Raw genomic sequence first — 13,362 nt, 5'->3', positions numbered from 1 at the left:
GTCGAGAGAGAGAGAGAGAGAGAGAGAGAGAGAGAGAGAGAGAGAGAGAGAGAGAGAGAGAGAGAGAGAGAGAGAGAGAGAGAGGGATAGAGAGAGAGAGAGAGAGAGAGGGATAGAGAGAGAGAGAGAGAGAGAGGGATAGAGAGAGAGAGAGGGATAGAGAGAGAGAGAGAGAGGGATAGAGAGAGAGAGAGAGAGAGAGAGAGAGAGAGAGAGAGAGAGAGAGAGAGAGAGAGAGAGAGAGAGAGAGAGAGAGAGAGAGAGAGAGAGAGAGAGAGAGAGAGAGAGAGAGAGAGAGAGAGAGGTATTCTGTACTTGGGTTTTTTCATTGTTTCTGGAAGCTTTTTGTTATCACAATTCACAACTTCATACTCCGCACACTGCAGAGTAGTTGATACATCCTTTACTGGGGAGACAATAAGGGGAAGTCAGATGGGATTCAATTGACAAACTATGAAGTATTCACATGATATTACAGGATTAAGTGGTAATAACATCTGTATGGTGTCCATTTATTGTTACTTAACCATGAAGACATCATTTTTCCCAGTTACTCCTTAATTCCAGTGGTTAACAGGGATCCCCTTTGTAACCCTTATCCTAAAACCATTACTTCCAGTGTATGTTACCAAATTGTTCTGCTATTAAGGACTAGGCATCAAGTAAAGTAACAATAACTTAAAACCATAGACAAAATATCTATAATGTGTTCATCTCACCTTTTTCACCATCAGAATCAGCTTGGGTGCCACCATAACCTGCGATCTGAACTGAATCCCCCAGCTCTGGTTTAGATGTCTTCCTAGAGCAGGTGAAGAAAATAACTCAATCAGGCTTTCAGAACATTGAGTTCTATTTGCAGAAAAAAAATGAATTGCAGAACTGGGATGGGTTGAAAAATCTAAGTTAATTGAAATTTAGAGCAATTGTAGTAGGTGAGTAGCCTAATGTTCCCCTGTATTGCTCTACAGGACTACCCATCCCTTCCTCTCTTCATCTTATAGAGCAACACATTTTCTAAGTATTTTCTTCTCATCAGTTCACTGTTCATCCCTGTTTGGCATCAGGGTCATATTAATTAGTGCACACCATAACAGAAGCAGTTATGCAACAGCAATCGTTTTGTGAAAAAACAAGTAGAGTTATTCCCTACCCACTGTCCCTTGCTTTCCTCTGTTTGGCTGGTGAAGGTGACCCAGGTGACCCAGGTGACCCAGGTGTAGTTAAACAGTCAGGAGGATTGACAGGTGTAATCATCACCTTGGCAGATTCAGGTAACTTCAGTAGCATGATGTCATGCTGGTATGGATGAGCATGTGTATCAGTCGCTTCAATTTTTACTGCAGGCTTGACTTGACCTGAGGCTGGATGTTCACCCAGTACTATATACACATGAGGATCCCTGACAGAGAGCAGTAGTCAATAACAGTTGTATAGCACAGTTCATTTAAAGTAGTTGATGTTATTAGCAGTAAAACATTTAAAAAATACTTTCTCAATGCTCTCTCTCTCTTTCTCTCTCACACACCAGGGTTGGGGTCAATTCCTGCCAATTCTGGAAGTACTCTGAAATTCCTGTTCCCATTCTCTTCAATGATTTTCAATAAGGAACATGTGGAATTGGAATTTGGTTTATTTTCTGAATTGACTGGAAATGAATAGGAATTGACCCCAACCCTGTCACACACACATATTTACATTTACATGTTAGTCATTTAGCAGACGCTCTTATCCAGAGTGACTTACAGTAGTGAGTACATACATTTTCATACACACACACAGGGGCACAACTGTCACTGGGGACAGGGGGACATTCTGAAATTGAATTTTTGTCCCCCCCTCCAGTTTAATCCTTAGAATGTGATACAAAATAGGGCAACGGTGTGCTTTAGGACTATGTGGACGTCTCCGAGTGGTCGGGCAGGCTGTTTGGAGTGTTTATCTGACTGGGTTTAGCCAGGTGTGCTTCTCAATCAGAGGCAGCTGTCTATCGTTGTCTCTGATTGAGAATCATACTTAGGCAGCTTTTTCCCACCTGTGTTTTGTGGTAGTTATTTTCTGTTTAGTGTTTTGCACCAGACAGGACTGTTTCGGTTTTGGTTATTCTCTTTGTTATTAGTGTTCAGTTTCATTAAAAAGCATGAACACTTATCCCGCTGCGCTTTGGTCCGATCCTTCTTCATCCGACGACCGTTACAACCTGTCCAAAATTGTAATCACTAACATCATTTTTGGATTACCCAAACTCAGTAACATAGTCTGATTACATTCAGTTACTTTAGATTACTTTCCCCTTAAGGCCAGGCACCACAGGCAAAAATTGTGATTTTGCTTCCATCTGTTAATTTTCAGATTTTGGGATATTTTGCAACTATAACTTCCATACTTTCATAAAATGCACAAATAAATCAGCAATAATGTATATACATACTTTATTTGTATCATTTTATCCCAACTCAATCATCTACACCTACCATAAATGTCGTTATTGATAGCATGTTTCATGTAGAACTTCAACCGCCATTTTTTTGTAACTTTCCATGTTGAATTGTATATCAAAAGCTTGTTTTCCGGAGCATATCGTTAGCTCGTCCATACATGGCTATATCTTTTGTATACGTTGTGCTTCGTGCTGAAAGATGAGTAATTTCCTGACATCCGATTGGCTACTGGCATTTAAAGACCCTTTCCGGCAACCTGATTGGTTAAAAGGCCTCACGTGCCGCACAGCACTTCTCGTTTGAAAATATCTTGCGCGAAGAATCAATGTAAAGGGAGACAAAATGAGAAAATCTTGAAGAATATGCCTACAATATGTGAATAAAATAGGCGATCTCAGTTAGCCAATGCGAGAAAAGCTGTGAATGAAAGAAAGCATGTGCCTGATCCGCGGATCGAGGCAGTGGCAGTACAGGGTAGAGGAGGAAAATCCGGTATCCCGCAGCAGCGCGTTGAGACTCAGTGCACGTTGAGACGCAAAGTAGTTGAGATGAAGATGACAACTAGCAGCGATCAACCAGACAGAGGATTCACTTCCAACTACGGGATAGGTGTGTGCATTGGTGCTGGTACCAGCGAGCCATAGAAAATGTTGAAGATTCACCCTCTCACAAAACCCTTGGAGGCCAAATATGTTTTAATAGAGGTTGCACAAAAAATGGTACATGTATATCATAGGATGTCAAATGTTAACGTCCTCAAAAGAATGTAGCACGGTGGAACCCAGAATGCAAATGAATGTCTGAACTCTGTAATATGGTCGCGATGCCCCAAAACTGTCTTCGTGGGCAAAATCCACATTGACGGAGCAGCCAGTATGGCAGTCGCCACGTTCAATGAGGGAGCCACTGCTATAACAAATGTGATGAACAAATGTAGGCTTGACAGCACTTTGGTGACACTGGAGCAATCAGAGGGGAGCTGATGCTGCTTCAATGTAGTGTGCCAAGCGTAGGCGCAGGTCCCATGACACAGTCAAGAAAGTAAAGTGTCACCAGCAACAAGGTCCTTACATAAGGGGCAGGCATAGCTGATTAATGACCTGCACATTTCAACAGACATACAAAATCCTTGTATGTGACAAATTGAGCAAAGTGATATGAGAATTTGCCCAAAACTGGATATTTGACAACAGACCAGTATTCAAAGCATATGCTCTTCTGCTTGAAACAAATGTATTTACCGTGCTAATGTATTTGTAAAATGTATATTTCATGTCCATTTGTCAGTTTAGAAGTGGTATATGAATAAGAGTTTAATTAATGTGACATACATGGTCATATTTATGGAAAGTACATTTTAATTGCATTAGCCTATATCGGCCAATTTCTCAAAATGACATGTTCCCGGTGCACCAATTCATTTTTCTCAGTCTTCATAGAACGTACATTCTCATTATTCCACACACAGGTTCTTAGGTCTTATAGTCAGACTTTCTTTTTTTATATCTTTTGAAGTTTTGATTTTAAGTGTCATTTTATGTGTAAATATCTGCAAAATATGCATCTGTCAAAAATGTGAATAGTGTTTTTTAAATAGTTCCATGAAATTACAATATTTTGATAAACTGATCTGTAAAAGTCTGATCATTGAGTGTCTTATCACAATAAAACAAAACAAAAACATTCTGCCTTGAAGCAATGTGTTGAACAACAGATTATCATAATATGCATATTAGCGCATATTTACGGACGGTTTGCCTCATTTGCATATTTACATTTTAAAATAAATACAACTTGTAATACAATAATATCTTGTATTTTTGTATACTTTCAACTGGTAAAGTTTCAGTCTGATGAGAGTAAAGAAAAAAATCCCTTTTAGCCTGTGGTGCCTGGCCTTATGAGGCATTAGAAGAAGACAGAAATGCATGTTACCAATTGAACAACATCTATTGCCGGATAAATCAATGTTACAGTTTACATGGCTGGCCATATATGGACGTTCAATTTTACTTTATGGGTTGGTTATGTGGGCTTCTTCTAACCCATCACCTTCACTACATATAATAATACGATGAAATTATATCTTTACATTAATATATATATATATTTTTTTTACTGATGTAGCAACTACATATTGCCCCTTTATGTCTATCAGAAGTGTGCGCATTTGAGAATTATTTTCTTTATCAGCATGAATTAGATTGTGCAATAAAAGCCCCACTTTTATTCCATAGGCTGGGATCCGCACTGTGCAGCTGTTGCAAAAGTGCATCTTTCACTGGCTGTCCACTGCCTTCAAAAACAATGATTGATAGGCAGCTTAAACAATTGCATTAAACCATTATTGGGTTCAAAAACACATTTAGATTTGTGAACAGCCATCCACAACAACCACAATCCGCAAGGCGCAAATAGCTAAATGAGAGAGCAGCAGCGTGATTCACATCAATGCGCTACAATATGTAGATATCAATAATAAGTTATATCCGTATTGCCGTAGACTACACCACTGCTGTCATCTTTACCTCCAAGCGTTTATTCAAGTTGTATAATCTTTGGATGCCGACAGCAGTCGCACCATTGGACTGAAGCCTACAAAAGCCTATTCCTGCTCTTTTCCCACGATCCATCAAACACATTTGGTGTGTCATCATATTGTAGTCAGACTCGCTCAGGTGGAACAAACTTAAATTTGCGCCTTTTTTTAACTATCTGTAATCTAGTTTTTCAAAAGTATCTGTAAATGATTACAATATTTTTGTAATCAGTGTGCAATTTCTGCCCTGTGGATGAAAATAAAGTACAATTGAATAAATTAAACATTTGTAACTTCAGTGAGACAAGTTAATTTAATGTACTTGGCAGTTAGTGCCTTGTCTGGTCCCTTCTATGCAAATTATCTTTGAGGAATAGAGTTGTGCAGAAGACTCCAAAGGAAACAAAATCTTTTCGACAGGAGAGATTTGCCACTATTGTCACGCCCTGACCTTAGAGATCCTTTTTATGTCTCTATTTTGGTTGGTCAGGGCGTGAGTTGGGGTGGGCATTCTATGTTTTTGTTCTTCTATGTTGTCTATTTCTATGTGTTTGCCCGGGTGTGGTTCTCAATCAGAGGCAGCTGTCTATCGTTGTCTCTGATCGAGAACCATACTTAGGTAGCCTTTTCCCACCTGTGTTTTGTGGGTAGTTGTTTTCTGTTTTGTGTCTGCACCAGACAGGACTGTTTCGTTTGTTCCGTTTTGTTATTTTTTGTTCTAGTGTTCAGTGTTATTAAAAGTCATGAACACGTAGCACGCTGCACCTTGGTCCTCTCCTTCTTCCTCAGACGAACGTCGTTACAATTATGTCGTAGAGAACCAAACATAATACATTAAAATACTTAAATCATTCAATCAAATGTATTTATAAAGCCCTTTATACATCAGCCTAAATCCCCAGAGCGCAAACAATGCAGATGTAGAAAAACGGTGGCTAGGAAAAACTCCCTAGAAAAGCAGGAACCTAGGAAGAAACCTAGAGAGGAACAGGCTCTATGTTCTGAATCATATTTTGCTTCGAATATCGAAACACTTCTTCCTCTATCTTTTTGACTACAAAACATAGAAACTCGCTATTTTCACATATGTTGATGTTGGGGTGGTGCTGGAGATGATGCATATGAAGTTCAACAATTCAGAAAATGACCTTTAAGCGCGTTGGGCCAGTAACCAAAAGGTTGCTGGTTGGAATCCCCATGCCGACTAGGTGAAAAGCCGGTGTGCCCTTTTGCAAGGCACTTACCTCTAATTGCTCCTGTAAGTCTCTCTGGATGAGAGGGGTGGATTGGAAATGCACCATTGACTTTATCAAGGCTGTACGACAGGAGATTCATTTAGTGTCGCCAGGGGTACTGAACAATATTTAGATTTAGTGGACACATGGAAGTAATCCCACCCACCACAAACCACTTGGGTGAAGTATGGAGTGGTTGGGCTGCGTGAGGGAGAGAAGGAAATTATGATTTATTCTCTCTCTCTCTCTCTCTCTCTCTCTCTCTCTCTCTCTCTCTCTCTCTCTCTCTCTCTCTCTCTCTCTCTCTCTCTCTCTCTCTCTCTCTCTCTCTCTCTCTCTCTCTCTCTCTCTCTCTCTCTCTCTCTCTCTCTCTCTCTCTCTCTCTCTCTCTCTCTCTCTCTCTCTCTCTCTCTCTCTCTCTCTCTCTCTCTCTCTCTCTCTCTCTCTCTCTCTCTCTCTCTCTCTCTCTCTCTCTCTCTCTCTCTCTCTCTCTCTCTCTCTCTCTCTCTCTCTCTCTCTCTCTCTCTCTCTCTCTCTCTCAAGAGGCTTTATTGCCATGGAAAACATATGTTTATATTGCCAAAGCAAGTAAAATAGATAATAAACAAAAGTGAAATAAACAATACAAATGAACAGTGTAAACATTACACTTACAAATGCTCCAAAACAATAAAGACATTTCAAATGTAATATTATGTCTATATACAGTGTTGTAATGATGTGCAAATAGCTAAACGTGTGTAATGAGGGAAATATGTGTCTCTAAAATGGTCATACATTTGGCAGGAGGTTAGGAAGTGCAGATCAGTTTCTACCTCATTTTGTGGGCAGTGTGTTCTATTGAGAGCCAGGTCTGCCTACGGCAGCCTTTCTTAATAGCAAGGCTATGCTCACTGAGTCTGTACATAGTCAAGATTTCCTTATTTTTGGGTCAGTCACAGTGGTCAGGTATTCTGCCTCTGTGTACTCTCTGTTTAGGGCCAAATAGCATTCCAGTTTGCTCTGTTTTTTTGTTAATTCTTTCCAATGTGTCAAGTAATTATCTTTTTGTTTTCTTATGATTTGGTTTGGTCTAACTGTGTTGCTGTCCTGGGGCTCTGTGGGGTCTGTGTGTGAACAGAGCCCCAGGACCAGCTTGCTTAGGGGACTCTTCTCTAGGTTCATTTCTCTGTAGGTGATGGCTTTGTCATGGAAGGTTATGGGATAGCTTCCTTTTATGTGGTTGTAGAATTTAACGTCTCTTTTCTGGGTCTTGATCATTAGCGGGTATTGGCCTAATTCTGCTCTGCAGGCATTATTTGGTGATTTACGTTGTACATCGATGATATTTTTTAAGAATTCTGCATGCAGAGTCTCAACCATAAAGACCAATGGGTTCTTTAACTGGTCCAAGTATTTTTAGCCAGATCCTAATTGGTATGTCGAATTTATGTTCCTTTTGATGGCATAGAAGACCCTTCTTGCCTTGTCTCTCAGATCGTTCTCAGCTTTGTGGAAGTTACCTGTGGCACTGATGTTTTGGCCGAAGTATGTATAGTTTTTTGTTCTCTCTCTCTCTCTGCTTGCGCATCTTTCTCTTTCACACACACCGGCCCCTGCCGTGCCCACTGAGCAGCAACAGCTCATGGTCCATACAGGCACGGGTCTGGTAATCCACGGACCTGGGCCCATATCCATAAAGTGCAATGGGGTATGAGTGCTAATCGAGGATCAGTTTCGACCTCTAGATCATAATGAATAGGACCATATGGACAGATCCTAGATCTGCATTTCTACTCTTGACGCTTTGTGGATATGGACCGGGTCTGTTTGTTTGTTTGGCTCAAGGATGTTAGACTGAATCAAAGGCTACAGTCCAATCCTCTACCTTTCTCTCGAACTGTGCACTTGTACACTTTCCTCGTGGATTTAAAAGGAATGGACTGGTGTGAGGAACTTCCTCCAGCCATGGTTGCACCAATCCAATGTTTTTAAATGCATGAGTGGGAGGGAACAAGTGCACACTTTTGGAAAAGGGTAGAGAATCAGCAAGCTTAGCCTCTTACCTCAGCCAAACGTTTTGTTTACAATTCTACCTCTTTATGTTGACTTTTTCATCAGGAATTGATTGTGTCTGTCAGTTACAGCTTGAATAGCCTCAAACAACCCGATTCAGTCTGATTTCACCTCAGTGCTTATGGGGATTCTCCCTATGTAGGGAGACATGTTTTACTCACAGCACAGATATTTAGTTCATTCATTATTTTAATGAAGTAGTGTCCTAGTTAATGTGTTGCTGGTGAATGTCCAGAGGCAACTCTTAACCAGAGTTGGTTAAGACAGAAATTCAACCCAAAGTGCATTGACAACAGTCACGCTGCACATGACTTTTAAAGGTCATTTATGTTTGAGCCAACATCTGCAGCATTTACTGTGAACACAATCTCTGCAAACATCAGTGAAATTGCTTTTAATTAAATGGCGTATTGTGGATAGCGCAGTGTGATGCCAACGACACACCTTTGATTGAATACCAGCCTTCATGTGTCCAGGCAGACAGAGTTACAGTGGGATGTACTAAACTATACAGTACCACAATGGGATATACACTATCAACATCCTGGATTAACACACTACAGTTATAACAAGAATGGAGACAGTTACAGTGGGATATAAACTATCAACATCCTGGATTAACACACTACAGTTATAACAAGAATGGAGACAGTTACAGTGGGATATAAACTATCAACATCCTGGATTAACACACTACAGTTATAACAAGAATGGAGACAGTTACAGTGTGATATACACTATCAACATCCTGGATTAACACACTACAGTCATAACAATAATGACCAATGACATTGAGTTAATCTGGGGACTATTTTATGGTTTATTAGGATACAATAATCAGCTTTTGCTGTTAATCAAATCAAAACTGTCCGTGTTCTTCTTTACTTGCCAATTATCTTCTTTATCCAATCTTTGTACTCGCAGACATCCATGATGAGTGCCGCTGCAGAACATTCTTCACCAGTGTCCTCAGTTATGAAGACACCATAGAGCTGGTTCTTATACACCACACCTGCCCCAGAGTCACCGCTACAGGTTTCCACTCCGGCACGTTGTGCACAGAAGATGTCTTGATGGGACTTTGCCACGGAGGCGTCACATTTCATAACATCCAGCTCTGCACAATGTAGGACTTTGGTGTTGGCAGCATCAGGGGCTTCAGCAGCAGGTTCCCCAGCAGCAGGTTCCTCAGCATCAGGTCCCCAGCTTCAGGTGCAGCAGGTGGAGTGGCAGCATAGCCTGCAATCTGAACTGTTTTGAACTCTTTTGGTTTAGATGTCTTCCCCATAAGTTTAGAAAGAATACTTGTACAATCACCAAGAGGGATTGGATCAACCCCAGGACCCGGAATAACTCCCGGAACAGGAGTTGATAACTGCAGTAGCATGATGTCATGGGTTTTTCCTTTCTTATCTCTATGTATCGTCTTCTGTTTGATTTCTACTTCAGGTTTCAAAGGGCCTGGATGTCCACCTACTTCTGCATACATCTTCCATTCTTGTCCATCAGGCCAACAGCGAGCGGCGGTTAGAAGCCACTTGTTGGTGATCAGAGAACTGCCGCAGACCTTTTCCAATTTGGCTGATGGATTTCTAGCTGTCAAACGGACATGGTATCGCCTTTCAGTGGGACTGCACGTGTTTCCCCCGACGACTCTCTTCTGAATGTCGCCCAATGTGGTCTCTGCCAACATCAGGGAGAGTATCAGAACACCGCTCAGGATCTTCATGGTCCTCATGACCGCTGCACTGTCCGGAGGAAACATCGGTGTTTTTAAACATATTCTGGCCCCCATATCTCAAAATGTGTCCACCACCCAGCATCCAACACGCCAATCAACTCAATTCCATTGGTTGTCTCTTGGCTGTAGCCAGTTTACATAGTAAAATAGATAAATAGATTAAATCAGAGGCCAGTAGGTAAACTAGAGGTTAGAGAGGCATGTCTTCTTCTTCTTCTTCATTCCAAATGAAGCCTTTTGCTTCATATTTGCTAGTTGTTACATGAGGAACTGTCATGTGATGGACATTGTATTCATGCCACAGAGTATATTTGTCATCGATATGACCCTCAGAGCTTAATAAACTTAACAGACCACTAGTACAAGAACATTGTTCTAGTTTGATGTGATAGTCAAATGATGTTTAATGAGATTCTCATGATGAAATACTGACTGAGTCTATCCTATTATGATTAGGGCCTTGGTTTCTTTCTGACCATGTGACTTGACCAGGATCAGCTTATGCCAGTTAAAAAGGGCCCAGAATCTCCAGGGCCTGTATGTATCAAGCGTCTCAGAGTAGGAGCTCTGATCTAGGACCAGGTTCCCCCCGTCCATGTAGTCTAATTCATTTTGATCTAAAAGGCAAAACTGATTCTACATCAGCACTCCTACTCTGAATAGCACACAAACGTTCCCAGGTCTGCTTTGAGGAAGAGGCTATCTGACCTTAACTCGACTTCCTGGTTAGATAAAGGTTACATTTAAAAAGATGAACAAAATAACCAAGATGAAGCCTGAGCCTGTTTAATTTACCCCCTGTGGATGAAAATAAAGTCTTAATCAATGAAACATTTGTAACTTCAGTGAGACAAGTTAATTTAATGTACTTGGCAGTTAGTGCCTTGTCTGGCCCCTTCCTATGCAAATTATCTTTGAGGAATAGAGTTGTGCAGAAGACTCCAAAGGACACAAAATCTTTTCGACAGGAGAGGTTTGCCATTATGTGGTAGAGAACCAAACATAATACATTAAAATACTTAAATCATTCAATCAAATGTATTTATAAAGCCCTTTTTACATCAGCAGATGTCACAAAGTGCTTATACAGAAATCCAGTCTAAAACCCCAAACAGCAAGCAATGCAGATGTAGAAGCACGGTGGCTTGGAAAAACTCCCTAGAAAGGCCAAAACCTAGGAAGAAACAAAGAAACACACTATTTTCACATATGTTGATGTTGGGGTGGTGCTGGAGATGATGAATAGGAAGTTCAACAATTTACAAAATTCCCTTTGAGCGCGTTGGGCCAGTAACCAAAAGGTCACTGGTTGGAATCCCCATGCCGACTAGGTGAAAAATCTGCCGGTGTGCCCTTTTGCAAGGCACTTACCTCTAATTGCTCCTGTAAGTCTCTCTGGATGAGAGGGGTGGATTGGAACTGCACCATTGACTTTATTAAGGTTGTACGACAGGAGATTAATTTAAGGTCGCCAGAGGTACTGAACAATATTACCACAAACCAGTATACTTGGGTGAAGTATGGAGTGGTTGGACTGCGTGAGGGAGAGGGAAATGGTGATGCTCTCTCTCTCTCTATCCCTCTCTCTATCCCTGCACATCTTTCTTTCTCACACACACCGCCCCCTGAGCAGCAGAGATGCACCATTTTATCACAGCAACAGCTCAGGGTCCATACAGCACAGTTCTGGTAATCCACGGACTTAGAGAGAGAGAGAGAGAGAGAGAGAGAGAGAGAGAGAGAGAGAGAGAGAGAGAGAGAGAGAGAGAGAGAGAGAGAGAGAGAGAGAGGGGGGTAGAGAGAGAGAGAGAGAGAGAGAGAGAGAGAGAGAGAGAGAGAGAGAGAGAGAGACAGAGGGGGGTAGAGAGAGAGAGTGAGTGAGAGAGAGGGAGAGAGAGAGAGGTAGAGAGAGAGAGAGTGAGAAGCTTATGCAGGGGGGAGGGAGAGAGAGAGAGTGAGTAGCTTATGCAGGGGGGAGAGAGAGAGTGAGAGAGAGAGAGAGAGGCGGGGTAGAGACAGAGAGAGAGAGAGGGGGAGAGAGAGAGAGAGAGAGGGGGGTAGAGACAGAGAGAGAGAGAGAGAGAGAGAGAGAGAGAGAGAGAGAGAGAGAGAGAGAGAGAGGGAGAGAGAGAGAGAGGCTTAAGCAGGGGGAGGGAGAGAGAGAGAGAGAGAGAGAGAGAGAGAAGCTTAAGCAGGGGGAGGGAGAGAGAGAGAGAGAAGCTTAAGCAGGGGGAGGGAGAGAGAGAGAGTGAGAAGCTTAAGCAGGGAGAGGGAGAGAGAGAGAGTGAGAAGCTTAAGCAGGGGGAGGGAGAGATAGAGAGAGTGAGAAGCTTAAGCAGGGGGAGGGAGAGAGAGAGAGTGAGAAGCTTAAGCAGGGGGAGGGAGAGAGAGAGAGTGAGAAGCTTAAGCAGGGGGAGGGAGAGAGAGAGAGAGAAGCTTAAGCAGGGGGAGGGAGAGAGAGAGTGAGAAGCTTAAGCAGGGGGAGGGAGAGAGAGAGAGTGAGAAGCTTAAGCAGGGGAAGGGAGAGAGAGAGAGTGAGAAGCTTAAGCAGGGGGAGGGAGAGAGAGAGAGTGAGAAGCTTAAGCAGGGGGAGGGAGAGATATAGAGAGTGAGAAGCTTAAGCAGGGGGGGAGAGAGAGAGAGTGAGAAGCTTAAGCAGGGGGAGGGAGAGAGAGAGAGTGAGAAGCTTAAGCAGGGGGAGGAAGAGGGAGAGAGAGAGTGAGAAGCTTAAGCAGCGGGAGGGAGAGAGAGAGAGTGAGAAGCTTAAGCAGGGGGAGGGAGAGAGAGAGAGAGTGAGAAGCTTAAGCAGGGGGAGGGAGAGAGAGAGAGTGAGAAGCTTAAGCAGGGGGAGGTAGAGAGAGAGAGAGTGAGAAGCTTAAGCAGGGGGAGGGGGAGAGAGAGAGAGTGAGAAGCTTAAGCAGGGGGAGGGGGAGAGAGAGAGAGTGAGAAGCTTAAGCAGGGGGAGGGGGAGAGAGAGAGAGTGAGAAGCTTAAGCAGGGGGAGGGAGAGAGAGAGAGAGAGTGTCAATAGTGCTGTTCCAATATATACTGTATACGCCTATTATATATATATATAAGACTTATACAACACTTATCCAGATGTACTGTATAAGCCTATTGCTGTATATGGCAAAACATGAATGGTTTTGAAATAGTTTGGTTGTTGATCTATGAGACACTTCAAACAGTTCTTCAGTACACATTTTATTTAACCTGTCCTCACCTTTGCATATTCACATGGGCTGGTGCAATTACTAACGCAAACCAGAACCTGAAACTGTAGAGCAGAGCTGTCAAACTCATATCCTGGAGAGCCACGTGTCTCCTGGTTTTTTTTATTTCCTTCCCATGT

At 42.3% G+C, this 13,362-nt stretch overlaps 1 protein-coding gene and 1 pseudogene across 1 annotated transcript in view; one reads left to right on the top strand and one right to left on the bottom strand.

Moving 5' to 3' along the window:
* Window positions 1-13,362, top strand: part of LOC139544641 (voltage-dependent calcium channel gamma-2 subunit-like) — a 223,466-nt gene that overhangs the window by 40,998 nt on the left and 169,106 nt on the right. The gene's annotated exons all lie outside the window — the stretch shown is intronic.
* On the bottom strand, window positions 8,642-10,008 carry LOC139544748 (alpha-fibrinogenase albofibrase-like; annotated as a pseudogene).

This window comes from Salvelinus alpinus, chromosome 2, assembly GCF_045679555.1.
Source record: "Salvelinus alpinus chromosome 2, SLU_Salpinus.1, whole genome shotgun sequence".
Lineage (NCBI taxonomy): Eukaryota > Metazoa > Chordata > Actinopteri > Salmoniformes > Salmonidae > Salvelinus > Salvelinus alpinus.
This window is presented reverse-complemented; position numbering and strand designations above follow the sequence as displayed.